Genomic DNA, 12,501 nt, shown 5'->3' on the forward strand with positions numbered 1-12,501 from the left:
AAAAAAAAAAAAAAAAAAAACTGGATTTGTATTTTTTTTTTTTAGTTCCCGAAAATCAGGTTAAAAACACCGGGTGACGTGGCTTATTAATATTGTTGAAAATGTTCCCCATCAGGGAGTGAAATATTTAGCAGTGAGCGAATGAACGAAGAAATGAACGTTCATATTACGGGAAGCACCGCTGCATTATCTCGCGGGGCTCTCAGTGAAATAAAAGTAATTACTTCGGTTCACTTTTATTGGTTGTCACAGGGTGCATGACAACAGAGGACTAAAGGATGGCCAACGGTGGCTTGACCAATGGCCCACACTCTAAACGAAAAAAAAAAGAAAAAGAGAGTAGTACTTCCTATTTTAAAGGGATACTGAACTGTGAAATCGGGTCGACGTTTTTGGTCTCAATCGCAAGAATGGCACGTCATTTAATTTTTACTGGCGCTGTTAAAGCGAAAATACCACGTAAATTTTAATAAACTGGAAAATAAGCATTTTAAGGTGCCCCTGGTGAGCGTCTCCGGAACCTCGCTTTGTGACGTCAAAGACCTCAGAGACCTCGCGCAGCTGCCTCAGGAGACGCGAAAAATCACAACTTTGTTGGTTTGCTGTCACCTGTGACCTGCCGCGTCTACCTCGAGCTCGGTGGCGTGGCCATTTGTTATGGCGACACGTGCGTGCGCCAAGAGCGGCAGCAGCAGCAGCAGTAGCTGCAGCGGGAGCGACGCAGTACCGTCGGATGAGGAGCGCGAGCACCTGCCAGCGAAGAGGCATAAGGTGCTGCCTTACGCCTGCGACCCGCCCGCGACGTCGGACAGCAATGAAACTTCACCGGAGCTAGCAGCGGAGTCCTCGCCAGACGTTCTGCCGCGAAGTGACAGGCGGCGGCTACGCAACACACGCTGGTAAGAACACGCGCACATGGCGCAGCGTATGTCTTGCATAGGCCCGGGAGAGCGATTGTTTTGGGGGTGCGCGAAGTTAATAATGTATTTTATTTCCCATTCTGGTTGGTACAAAAAGGGAGGACGTCAGGACAAAAAGCTGCGGTTGCAGCTTGACGAGGTCCTGGCACCCTAACACACTTTGGCGGGAAAGCAGCATTGGAAACACAACGAAAACACAAAAATGGACACTAAAACACAATAACGACTATTCACATTGTTGCACTCAGCTTGAATGCATCAAAACAAATATTTTTATATTTTATAAAGTAGAAAAAAGTTTCACCACAGATACAAAAACTCCAGGCACAAGAGGCAAAAATTATGCTGTCTGTAATATGATTTTTGCCAACATCCGATTTGATGTTCCATAGATGCTGATACCATTGGCTTCGAGTTTATTAAGTAAAGATGGTAATGCGTATTTTAATGATGTAAAGCCGTAATTCGTACGAGGTATTGAAACGCTCCAAATTTCGCCGTGACGTGTGACATATTTATGGTCTAGTTTTGCTAAGCCCGACAGTGCGAAAAGGAAAGAAATATTATGTTTTAATGCCATATTATACATCACCAGCAGGCGAAATTGGTACAAGTGGTCAATAGGAATGACGTTATGTTTAAGAAAAAGCTCCCGAGAAGGGTGCAAGAAGGGTACATTTGCGATGATTCGAAGAACCCTCTTTTGGGTTAGCAGTAGTTTTGTTATATTTTGTATCGTTGTTTGGCCCCAAACTAAATGGCAATACACGTAGTGAGTGTAAATCAAAGAATAATATAAAAGTAATTTAACACCTGTTGGAAAGACATCCCGATTCTTACAAAGGAGACCAATAGATTTACGAACTTTTTGATGTATATAATCAACGTGCTCATTCCATGACAACGATTCAGTGAAATAAACGCCCAATATTTTTACCGACTTTACCACTTGAAGTGTTGAAGACCCTAAAGTTATTTGAAGCAAATTAGGTACTTGTCTATTTCGTGGTCGAAATAACACACATTTAGTTTTTTCCGCGTTTATTTTTAGCCCGTTTACTTTCGTCCACAAGTCGATGTTTGAAAGGACTCTTATTGCCGTGCTCTCTATTTCATCCGCTGTGTGGCCCTTAATAAAAATAGTTGTGTCGTCAGCATAAGAAACAAGGTTTGCCTGTGGTACACTATTTTCAATATCATTAATAAAAATAATAAATAAGAGTGGCCCGAGCACACTACCCTGAGGTACTCCGGTTTCAATTTTTTGAGTGGTTGAAATATAGTTGTTAATGGTAACGAATTGTGTACGGTACTGCAGGTAAGATCTAAATAAATTCAGAGCAGTTCCACGAATACCATAGCGCTCTAACTTGTCCAGCAATATTGTGTGATTAATTAAGTCAAACGCTTTCGAAAAATCTATATATATACCCAAAATAAGTTCCTTGTTTTCAAAGCTTTCAATGATCTGCTGTTTTTGTACTAAGAGCGCTGATTCTGTTGACCTTTGCTTACGAAAGCCATGCTGACTATTAGAAATAACAGAATGTCTCTCTAGGTAGGAATAAAGTCTCTGATGAATTATTTTCTCAAGACCCTTTGAGAATATGGATAACAATGAAATAGGTCTATAATTTTTAAACACATTTTTATCGCCACCTTTATACAAAGTGACCACCTTAGCGCGCTGCATTGCTTTAGGAAAAACACCGGAAGAAAGCGATAGATTAAATATATACGTTAACACAGGTGTCACAATATCGACGACATACTTAATCGGTTTGATATTGAAATCATTTACGTCCTGACTTTTGCAGTTTTTGAGGTTTTTAAAAACCGCGAGAACTTCACACTCATCTGTCGGACTCATAAAAAAAGAATTTTCGAAATTACGATGGATATAACCACAAGCATCGGGTCCACCTTGAGGCAGATCTACATCACTTGATTGGTTCACTAGGTAACTGTTAAAAGCATTCGCCAGAGCGCAGCCACAGAGTTGAACATCTCCCCAGATTATTTTATCTAATGTTTGACGTTCACGGTTTGGATGCAATACATTGTTTACCCTTTCCCAAAGAACACGTGAATCTTTGTTATCATCTCTAGTGAATAGACTTGTAAAGTATTCAGATTTCGCACGCCTTTGTAAACCAGTTAATTTATTACGATACCTCTTGAAAGCTTTGAGGTCTTCGGAGTCCCTTGTTTTTAAGAAGCGCTGGTACATGTTGTTTTTCTCACGTATTTTATGCAATAACTCCCTCGTCATCCAAGGCTTACGTATTTTTTTACACAAGTTGACGGTTCTGTAAGGAAAGCACTCATCGTACAATTTTTTAAATGTTTGTAAAAAATATTCATATGCACGGTTGACATCTGTCTCCGAGTAAAGGGTGTCCCAATTTACTGAGGATAAAACATCTCTAAAGACCGCCATTGTTGCGTCTGTAACATTTTGCCTTTTAAAAGTTTTTCGTTTTGCTCTGTTTTTTGTTTTGTGTAACTTTTTTATTAACATAAATATTGGTAGGTGATCGCTAATATCGGCGCCAATGACATCAGCAGCTATGGAAGAGACATCATAATTCGTAACAAAGAAATCAATTAAGGTAGAGGTGGAGTCCGTAATTCTCGTCGCTTCAGTCGCAATATAGTCAAACCCATTTACTTCAATGACCTGTACTAAATCCCGTTGCGCCGTTGTGTTTACGAGCATGTTGATGTTAAAATCCCCACCAAGAAAAAGAACATATCGGTTCTCTGCTACAAAGTTACAAAAAGTGTCAAAGAAGGAAACAAACTTAGATACATCTCCAGATGGGGGCCGATACACAACAGCGAAAACATAATCCTTGTGGGAGACACACAAGAACTCAAAGTCATCCGTAATTTGAGTGAACTCAGATATAGGTTCGCACTCCAAGCCATTATGTATGAGCAGAGACACCCCACCACCTCTTCTTTGTTCCCTACAAAGCGAATAATGCTTATATTGCGGCAGACTAAAAACATCCGAGTCGTCTTTATACCACGTCTCTGACAACATGATAACATGAAAAGAAAAGCCGAGACAATCAAATAGTGTATCAAGCTCGTCAAGTTTTGATTTCGCGGATCGTACATTCAAGTGAAAGAAAGAAAAATCAACAGGTTGCTCCGCTGCGGCAAAGTTCGCAAAGTCATTGGGCGAGATAACCATCATAAACCAAAAAACAAAGTATGCTCACTCGAAAGAGCTAACGACCAAGAGCACGCAAGTCATCTTCACTCGAGATAACATGTGCTGGCATCCTTTCCCCCTGTCGTACAAGCACTTTTCCATTTTTGTACCAGACAAACCTATAGTGGCTTACTTTCGCCCACTCCCGCGCCTGCCACAGCAAGGTCCTTCCCTGTTTGGTCATGTTCTCTGTGATGTACAAGTGACCAGAGCCAGACGAGTGGTTTAGAGCTCTCTTTTTGCTCAGCCAAGCGTCTCTGGTTTCTTGCCTTGCGAAGCTCACTATGATACCTCTCGTCTTCCCTGGCTTTGAAGGTAACCTGTGCACCGCAGACACCTCTTCAGTTTTTAGTTCCTCGACCCCGAGTTTCGAAGCCACACTCTTTACGACGCTTAAGAGGTCTTCCCCTTCCGTCTCGAGGACACCATGTATCTCAATGTTTTTTCGGCGGCTACGCCACTCAAGCTCATTTAGTTCCGACCTCAGCTCCCGCACTTCGTTCGCTGCGTCTGCTCTTTCTATTTTGTCAACCCGCTTTTTTAGGTCCTTGATATCATTCTCTTGTTCATTAAGACGATGCAAAATGTCGTCGTACTGGTCAGAGATCATCTGGACCGTATGTTCGATACCCTGGACTGTTTCCTTCAACAACAGCAAGGTGTCAAGTTTCCGGTTCATATCCATAAGCAAGATTGCCACGTTCATGCTTGTCCCCGTATTTTCACGCGCACCCCCTGACCTCGTTGTTGGTGACATGCAGTTGGGACATTTCCAGCTCTTTTTCAGGTCCTCCCTCTTCTCTTTAAACACCACTGCCGTGACACCTGAGCACGCACCCAAATGAAATGAATTATTGCATTCACAACATGACAAGAAACAACCCTCCCCGGGTAACTCAGCGTGACATTCATTGCAATTGTTCATGTTCTTTGTTCTAAATGAAGGTGGCACAGATCTAAAAAGTACTACCAGAGAGCACCTTGGCGACAGCGGCAGAAACCTCCCGTAGGAAAGTACATAGAAAAACGGACCAACCTGTAGAAGTACGTTGGAAGAAAAAACTGGAGTCAGCGTTGTGTTCGGCCGTCAGCCGCTGCCGCCAAAGTGTGAATGAACACGAAGCGCGCTGCTGGTTGCAGCCAGGGCGTTGTTGTAGATGCCGCTGTCGTCGTCCAATAGCGTCCGTGATTGCAGCCTCGAAGAACCGATTGTTTTGGGGTTGCGCGAAGTTGACTTGTAGCCTCGAAGAACCGATGATAAATGGGGTTTTATATATTATGTTATCAGGTGTACTAGCGACTGACATGCTCTTGGTATCGCCGAGCGGCGGCGAGTAAGCTCCAACCTGAACTTATCGGCTCCATCGTTTGGGCTACAGAAAAATGCGCCTCCTTTTGCTAGAAACTGTCAGTGCTAAGGCAGGGGCTACCCGTGCACCTGTCCCGCGAATGCGCGTTAGAAATTGAAGATGCATCAGTTGCGTGCGGGCTTGAACCTGCACGTAGTGCCGATACACCGTCGAAGTACTCACGTGCGCGCTGTACATGTTTTTTTTTTTTTTATGCACGTGTTTGCGCAATGCTGGGCCCCAGGTTGGGCACTCAGGCCTTTGTGGCATGGGCAGCACTGCTTTTTTGCGGCCCTCTATGCCTGGGTCAAAGATTCCGGAATATGAATAAAGTATTACTATATTATTATACGCAAAAATGTAGCTGCTGTATAGTGACTGCATCGTGGTTGTGGATACTCCCAAAAGGCATCTGAGGCTTGAGAAGTGTTTGGGTGACACAATTGGATTGAGAAAAGAAAGAAGCAAAGTGTGTAGCCACACCAGTGCCCACACAGCATTACAGAAATGTTGACATATGCACTAATTCATGTTTCTACCTTTGGGAAACAGGTGCTGCTGCGAATCCCGGTGTGGCACCATGTCCACACCAGTGGAAAGTGTGTGCTGCAAGGAGCAGTGCAAGGTCAAAGAGAAGGTTGGAAGCCTTCCCTGAATCACAACACATAGGCTCTTCGAGCTGTACTGCCTGGACAGGGATATCCTGGACCTAGAGTACAGGAAGCTGAGAGTGTGCCGGCCTCTCAGCACGAGAAACATAAAGGAGGTAAATGCGTACGTACAGTGAAACTAAATTACTATACTTTTTTACTATCAAGTGCACCGCTTTGTAAATAAAGGGAGGATGTAAAGCGAGATTTGCATTAGATGAACCAGAAAAGGCAGTGCCGCAATGTTGGCAATTGAAGTTTCCGACACAGGCAGGTTTTTATTGGTGGCCTGAAAAACATACCCAAAATTTCGAAGCAAACCATTCATTACACGCTTGCTCGCTCGAATATGCATGTTTTAATGAAACTACAGCTTGTGGCGTCTTGCTGCTGGCCATCGAACTAAAAACAATGAATGCCTTCTAGTTCCAAGTGGATACCTGGCAGTGTAACTGAATAACTTTATTATGTTATCACTGTAGTAAGTACAGGTATACGGCATACTGCCAATTCGTTTGGTGGGTACACGGAAGGCTCGGAAAGGAGAACCGGGTCACCTTGCCCAGCTGCGTGGTGACCAGGGTCCGCAAAGAGTTCTCCGCCCCGAACCCTGCAGACTACACGGGCTTCAAGCAGTCAAAGTGCTGAGTAAGTTTGCATGCTATCTACCTTCAAACCTCTTAAATATGTATCTTTTCCTACCAAGCACTTGGGAGCAACAGCTTGCACGAGCAGTACATAATTAATGTTAGAATGAAGAGATCAATATTTGACATATAAGAAACTCACTGTTTATCGGAAGCTAACCAATTTTTTACTTTACAAACAACGTGTAACAACGATCACAGACTGGAGATGAGGAAATGGGTCAGAGACGTTTTGAAAAGGAGCTCATGGCAAGGAGCTAGTGGCCTGGGAGCGCATGGCCCAGGGCTTGTGCTCGGAACACATGAGATTGACACGTCAGATCGAACTGCTTTGTTGCTTGTGCATAGTGTAAATAAATGTTTGCATCAACGTAACCAACAATGACCACCAGAAGTGCATGCATTTTGTGCGGAAACCCGCTACGTAACGATTCGACGAAGGGAATCTGGTAGACCGAAGCAATACCTATCGAACGACAGAAGCAACATTCCATCGAGACAAGACTGAAAGATCATGGACATCCTCAAGAAGAAACGGAAGACTCTGCAAACACAAGTAACTAAACTCCTCAGCGAGGCAAAAGAATTATTTCAGCTGACTCCAGCAGTCATCGATGACCTAGAGATTTTGATTGAGTGCATAAGCCTCTCTCGGGATCAACTCGGCCACGTAGATGCCGCGATCGAGCCTTTGATTACCGAAAGAGACGTGAAAATGGAGTTCACGCAAATCATAGATTATACTGACACAGTTGTGACATGCCTCACGAAGCTCAGAAAGAAGGCGAAGGGCGTGGAGAACTGCCAACGAGCAAGTGGTCCCTCGAACGGTTGGAGAGCAACAGCCGTAGAAAGTCAAGCTTCCAAAATTAGAATTTATCAAGTTCAACGCAACCGGAAGAATTGTTAAGCATTCTGGGAGTGAAACCACAATCCACGAGAATCCGGAACTGACTCCATCGGTAAAGTTCAAGTACCTGAGATCAGCGCTTACCGGAGATGGATCAGCTGCCATCCAGGGACTACAGCCAACCGCTCAATGCTATGCGGACGCGATCGACCTTCAACAGCAGCGGTTCGGCAAGCAAGAGACTCTGGTACACGACCACATGAAAAGTCTGATGGACATCCAGAAGGTACCACTACAGGGCAATGCCCGAACCCTGCGTCGTTTGTACGACAGTCTTCAGGCGCATATCTGGGGACTTGGAGCACTGGGTGTGGGCGAGGAATCCTACTGCGTCATGCTCTACTCGCTCCTACTGCGAGCACTACCGAAGGACATGTTCCTGGATTACAACCGGAAGATGTCGTTGGAGGACACCAAGAACGCCACCGCAGTGACGGGCACCAGTCCCCGAGTCTCCAACAGAGAATGTTCATCTAAGAGCTCTACGGACTCTACTCAAATTTATTCGAGTTGAAGTCGAGAGCCGCGAAAGGACGTCAGAGGAACAAGAGGACGACTTTGGCGGTAAGCCTGCAATTCGTTTCCCTAAACAAGAACTGCCGAAGAAACTTTCAAACTACACGAACCTTCGAAACTCTACCGCAGCGGCCTTGAATGGCAAGACTGAAGGCTTAGAGTGTTAGGTCTGCAAATCCGAAGAACACACCACACCTGACTGCAACGCCAATATTGAGCTCACTGAGAAAAAAAACAAACAAAGATTACAGGCTGGAAAACAGATGCTTTTGTTGCACAAAAGCAAACCACGCGGCGAGAATGTGCCGAAGCACGCCGTGTTGCACCAGGTGTCAAGGATGGCATGCGCCTACTATGTGTGACCCGGATTACGTACTGGAACGACTTTTCGCGGTGAATAAAACAGAAAGCGAAGATAAAACACCGGTCAGTCTTCAGATCAATGGAAAGAACTGCAAGCCAGCAGTGTTCTTGCAGACGGTGACCGCATGGGCCGAGAACAAAAACAAAAGAAGACTATCCCGAATTCTTTTCGACAGCAGCAGTCAGCGTTCCTTCATTACGGAGGAGCTGTCCCAGAGACTCGGTTGCAAACAACTCGGGATGGAGATCCTCACGTTCGGCGTGTTCAGAGGCGAAAGCACCGAACGTATGTTTCGCAGGGTGCAGGTTACTTTGCGGGACGAACGGTACTACAAAAAAATATGAAATCGACATGCTAGAAACACCTACCATCTGCGAACAAAATCTCCCGACCTCAGATTAATCCATCGTCGCGACATTAAAGGAGCTCGGTTGCTTAGTAGGAGATGCCATGATCGGACTGGAACATCGGGGCATCGATATCCTGCTTGGCCCGGATCACTACTGGGAGTACATCATTGGAAAGATTCACCGACAGAGGAATCTTGACCGCAGTGCAGCTCGGATTCGGATGGGCGGTTCAGGGACGAAAAGGGTCAAGCTCCCCGGTTATTAGTTGCTCCAGGGTGGTCGTACTGAGAACGGCGGTCCAAGAGCCCGAACCCATGCCAAGCCTCAAGCAATTCTGGGAACTTCAGAGGAAGGGTGTCATCGACGCATCGATCCTTTGGACAACGATGTCATGCGAGACTCCGAAACCATGATCGCCAAGACCAATGGGAGGTGCGAAGTCGGCCTTCCATAGAGGGCAAACATCAGGGTGGCAAATGACAAGGTTGCTGGAATGCCACAGAATGTGGGAGCCACGTGTTCCCCGTCTCCCTATCTAGGCCTAGCACAAGCAGGCCGTGGGAGCGTTATGGCGACGTCATCCCGGATACGGGGGTAAGGCCGCATTCCTCGAAGAGGGCGTGCCTTCCCTTGCCCTTTTGGGTGAATGTGCCTCCGGCGCACCCTTCGGAAATGATTGTGGACGCGGCCCATCTGCGGGATAAGCCACACTACCTACCCCGGGCGCGTCCACTTTCCGCTGGCTAGATAAGCGGCCGCGAACGGCGGCCCGGTCTCTCGTCGGGGAAGGCTCTGGGCCACGGAGCCTCGTTCTTTTTGGAGCTTTCCCCTTTCCACGAATCTGCCTAATACGGCAGCGTGGGCCCCCTCCAGGTGAATCTGTCTAATGCGACAGCGCCGACCCTTTTTCCGTTCTTTTCTTTTATTAGTTTTGCCGACGGGCACAGCGTGGTGGCACAGCAGCCAAATAAACCCGCTTCTTCAGTACCTTTGCGTTTTCGGAGTGATTCCTCTCCTCGGAGTCTACGGCAGCCTCCGGACGGACCCGGCCGTAGCAATCCTCAACATCGTGCTACGGAGTGGGATCGACCTCGTGGTGCAGTAAGGCAAGCAGAATCCCACATTTGGCGCCCAACGTGCGGCCTGTCCGGCGACTGCAAACAAAGCAGCGCTTTCGCAATGACAGCGAGCCACGCCAGTTTCCGGTCAAGGATCAAACAGGTGGACAAAGGGAGAGGCGAACGCCCGACACCCGATGCCACTCAACGGCTTAGTGGCACGTCAGCCACGTAAAGACAATGAATAAGTGTCTCGGCCGAACACGGACGTGACTCAACGCCCGGAATGCGTCCGAGGCATTCCCTTTCGGGACGACGCCAGCCTACTTCGCTGGGGGAGCGCACCTGCGCTTTTCGGGGTCAACCCCGTTCCCGAACAAAGTACGTTGACGCAACAAGAAGCAAGTGCAGCTTTTTGCCTTTGAGACGGGTCGCGGGGCCTACCCAGAGTGGACACCCCGTCAGCGCACAAACTAAAAAAGCGTATCTCGGAGCGAGAAAATGCGCTGTGCCTGCATTCCCCCACTGCTGGAATACGCAGCGCGCGTATGGAGACCGCCGATGGTGCCCCTCTACGCTGCGACAACGGACCAGCAGTCAGCAAGTCGACGGCGGGACCTTCCCGGATCCAGAAGCGAGATCGACCATCCACGGAGAACTACTGAGTGAGTCCTTTCATTTTTCTCCCAAGCCTTTCCGTCTCCATCGAGGGAACAGGACTGGCGTCAGAACGGTTTTCGGAAAACTAACTTTAAAGATTTCCCGATCACCCGCGATTGATTCCGGCAAGAGTCAATGAGCGTCGCACGTACCGACATCGTTAGGAACCTGTGACTCCGAGAGAAGAAAAAAAAAAAAAAAAGCGACGTCGAAAACGTTGCGGAGTTTGGGAGACGTTTAACCAGCGCTACCGGACACGCGCGAGAGGTTGAACAGCATCCCGAGAACGCGGTAGAAACCGCGTCGTAATTGCGTGTCATAAGGTGACCGCCATGCGGTCACTGGACGATATCGTGAACCACGGCACTCGGGGTGTTCGTTGGGAATCGACCGTAGCACCGATGAGTTTTTGATGCTCAGTAGAACGGTCCGGGGTGTAAATATGTAAATAGTTGTAAATACTTTCGCGGACTCTGCGGAGTCGGGCGGTGCGTCCGCCGGGCGGTACGCTTGCCACTAACGTCGCTAAGCAACTTGTTTTGTTGCAGACGGGCTTTGCCAGCCGGGCAGCGTACTCGCCGGGTCGAGCAACTCGTGTTGTTGCCGATCGGTGCCGTAAATAGTCTGGTATTGCTATTGGCACGGGGTTTCTTTTTTATTTGGGATCGGTTTCTGTTCTTGCTGATGCGGATAAACTCGAGCTACGGCGCTTGGCCTCTACGAACATTGCAGTTCAAGGTGGCTGTCCTGCGCGACTGGGAGTTGCATTCGGTGCTCTCCTGGTTCGCGTTGGCCAGGGCAGCACGCGGCTCCAAGACTTTTCGAAGTTAGGTCGCTGTGCTATACCTGGCCACAGGAATTTGTGTTTTAGCCTGAGGTAAAAGCTAACATGTTTGGAAAATAACAATGTTGGCGAGCCTGCCCGATTGCAGCCCTGCATCGTTTCAATATCACAAGAAAGGACAGGGTGGCGCATTTGACATTTCATTGCGCCCGCAAATCGAAGCGATTAGGCATCGTTAGCAAAAGCAGCTACAAAGAACTTTGCCTCTTCGAATAGTCACCAACAAATCCATTGTCCGGGGTGACGCGAGTCAGCTTGGTATGTGGACATCCGTGTTCACATTAAGCGGAGTCGTGGAACTATTTTCACAATAACTTCGCAAGCCGAGCCAGTGCGATGCACGTGACTCACGGCAGAAAAGACACCCTTGTCTCTGCCTTTTCTTTTTTTTTTTATCTCTGGGTCCTTGAGCACCCAGGGATTGGTCGAGTGTCCTCAGTTGGACGGCTCGACCTTGCTCGGAATTTCCGAGGTTTCTTGGGGAAAGAAACGGGAGAGGGGGCAGAGCGCAGGTTGCATTCCAGTACCAGGCGGGTGTGAGTCATGGCGCGGCCCACGAGGAGGACAACAATGCCAGGGCAGCGTCATCATTCGCCGGGGCAACGTCATCATCGCCGGGGCTGCCAGTTCCCCTGCCGGCCCGAAAGACTTTTTCACTTCCGCTGTGACCAAGATGGCGTCAGGTGTCCTCCCGCTGCCTGGTTCCGTCTCCAACCCTGGGAACCTGGAGCTGCGGACTTGCTGCCATTCAAGAACTTCGAGTGTCATTCCCTGACACCCTACGCCATCACGGCGACCCTGCTGCTGCCCCAACCTGCGGATTCCCGTCCCGATGCCTGGACCCCGCCTGCAAGCCACCTGCACTGCGGGTGGGCGCTCGTGCCGACGCCAACGACGGTGCGTGTCGTCGGGAGGCGCTCCGGCGTCGTCATTCCTGGACTTCGGCCAAGACATCGTCCTGCCCCTGCGCCATGGTGAGCCACGGACTTCAACGCCGGGAGCGCCTCCGA

The sequence above is a fragment of the Ixodes scapularis genome, unplaced genomic scaffold (genome assembly GCF_016920785.2).
Source record: "Ixodes scapularis isolate PalLabHiFi unplaced genomic scaffold, ASM1692078v2 PGA_scaffold0__279_contigs__length_252992795, whole genome shotgun sequence".
Taxonomy (NCBI): Eukaryota; Metazoa; Arthropoda; class Arachnida; order Ixodida; family Ixodidae; genus Ixodes; species Ixodes scapularis.